At 41.9% G+C, this 2,179-nt stretch overlaps 1 long non-coding RNA gene across 1 annotated transcript in view; it reads right to left on the bottom strand.

Annotated features, from left to right (window-relative positions):
• Window positions 1-277: 277 nt before the first annotated feature.
• The window catches only part of LOC118477405, a 42,273-nt gene continuing 40,371 nt past the window's right edge, over window positions 278-2,179 (bottom strand). Inside the window, exon 2 of the long non-coding RNA XR_004858351.1 lies at window positions 278-831. This is a non-coding gene — a long non-coding RNA (uncharacterized LOC118477405). The remainder of the gene's footprint in view (window positions 832-2,179) is intronic.

Raw genomic sequence — 2,179 nt, 5'->3', positions numbered from 1 at the left:
GGGGGGTGGGGGTGGTGTTTGATTTGTTGTTTGCTTTTTGATGTTTTTGGTGTTGTTGCTGTTGTTGCTGTTGTTGTTGTCGCTGTTGTTTTAGTTGTTGTTTTGTTGGTGGTGGTGGTGGTGTTGTTATTTTGTTGATTTAGTTGTTGTTTTGTTTGTGGTAGTGGTGACCGTGTTGTTGTCAATGCTGTTGGGTTTTTTTTAGGTAGTTACGGTGTCGTTGATGTTGTTTTTATTGCTGTTGTTGCTGTTGATGATGTTGTTGTTTTCGTTGTTATTTTTGATGTTGTTGTCGTCGTTACAATTGCTGTTGTTGATGCTGCTGCTTCTTTGTTGCTGCTGCTGCTGTTGTTGTTGATGTTTTATCACTGATTTTGTTGGGTATGTGTGGCTGAGGAAATTCAAGGCCAACGGAGTCAGTAGTAGAGTTCTCTGTTGTCTCTCTGCGTCCCGAGATTAGAAATCCGTCAAAACGTTTCAGACAAAATCTTTGGTGGAAATTCCTGAAGGATTCGTTTACTTCTGGGGATCGTCAAGCAGAAACAAATCCGGTTTTCAAAATCCAAACAAAACAGTTGACAAACGAAGGGGTCCAGCTGTTAGTCTTATTGTGAAGAAAGCAGTAAGGTGTTTAAAAAGTACAACCGAGGCCATATGGTGGACAATTGTTTTACGTCAATGTTCTCCAGATCTTGAGCAAGGATAATGTCTCGACGCAGTTCGTATATATTTGCTAGGCGATTCCTGTTTTAAGAGTTTCTAAAGACGTGACGTGGTTTCTCGAATGTTGTGGGGCCAGTCTGTGAGAGCAACCACTGCTTGTATAGAAGGCTGTGGATAAAAAAGAAAAAAAAGAGAATAAATAAGCTGTTTAGAACAAATATAAACTTAGTCACAAAATAATACGATGTCATTCTGATCACAACGTTCAGCACAATACCTGAACGTCGGTGGCCTAGTGGTTAGGCTCTCGGACTCGCAACCGTAAGGTCGTGGGTTCGAATCCCGTCAGGGCCCCGACGTTGTGTCCTTGGGAAAGGCACTTTGCACACATTTTCCTCACTTCACCCAGGTGGAAATGGGTACCCGGTTATTGACAGTGAACGATTTTGTCAGTTTGATAGTGTTTGAGCGCGTGAAATCCGCAGCTTGCACTGTATGCTTCCGTAGAAGCTGAGAATGTTTCTGGGTGTTTTCAGAGGGTCTGCTGGGGTAATAATAGTTGTAAAGCGCATAGAGCATGCTCTTGAGCATGGATATGCGCTATATAAATGCAATTATTATTATTATTATTATTATTATTATTATTATTATTATCATGAGATTGACCTCAGCTAATGCCCCTCCATTGTTTACGGTGCTCGCTAGCTGCTCGTGCATTTTGTCATAGTATTTAGCCTAGTCCTTACAAGAATTGGTAGGCTATGGCTCACACATCACTACTTCTTATTACATCAACTGCATCTATTTCAATAAATATTGACTCTGACGTCTACGGTGAAGCGGTAAGACACATCACTGTCATAAGTAGAAGATCCGAGCTCGGACCCACTTGGAGGAGAATTTTCATCAAGTATTTCGGTATTTCTGCTTGAAGGCTGAATCCCTTTCAACCTGGGCTGGCCCTGACAAGCAAGGTCGAGACCCTCTCTTCCAAATAATTTATGTTGTGTCGACAGAGATGTAAAAAAACTGCATTGAAATAATAACTTCAAAGGAAAAAAAAATAAAAACACAGAAAGCATTCAGGTTTTACCGTACCAGCAAAACCCTCCCACAATCCGTTTTGCTCCAACACTGTTCAGTCTCACAATGCATAATATAATAATCAATTCGTTCATAGAAAGAAAAAAAAGCTTTGGGTTTGAGGTAGCAAACACAAACCATTGGACCATGACACAAACTCTGGCGTCGATCTATCCTGTCGTGTGTTCACTTTGTGTGCCTGCCACCCCCCCCCCCCCCAACCGCCACCCCCGCAATACAGTTACAACACTCTCCGTAATTTGACAGTGACATTGGCAATGACAGAGGCAAGGAAATAACATTCTTTATTCATCTCGCAAGGCAGGGGGGGGGGGTTATTTTATTTTGGTTGTTTGCATTGGCTGTGGTGTGACAAAGTTCACGAGCACTCACGCATACACGCAACAAGAAGTAAATATTACATGCTGAAGAA

Source organism: Aplysia californica, unplaced genomic scaffold (genome assembly GCF_000002075.1).
Source record: "Aplysia californica isolate F4 #8 unplaced genomic scaffold, AplCal3.0 scaffold00085, whole genome shotgun sequence".
Taxonomy (NCBI): Eukaryota; Metazoa; Mollusca; class Gastropoda; order Aplysiida; family Aplysiidae; genus Aplysia; species Aplysia californica.
The sequence above is the reverse complement of the archived record's forward strand: the minus strand, read 5'-3'. Positions and strand labels throughout refer to the sequence as shown.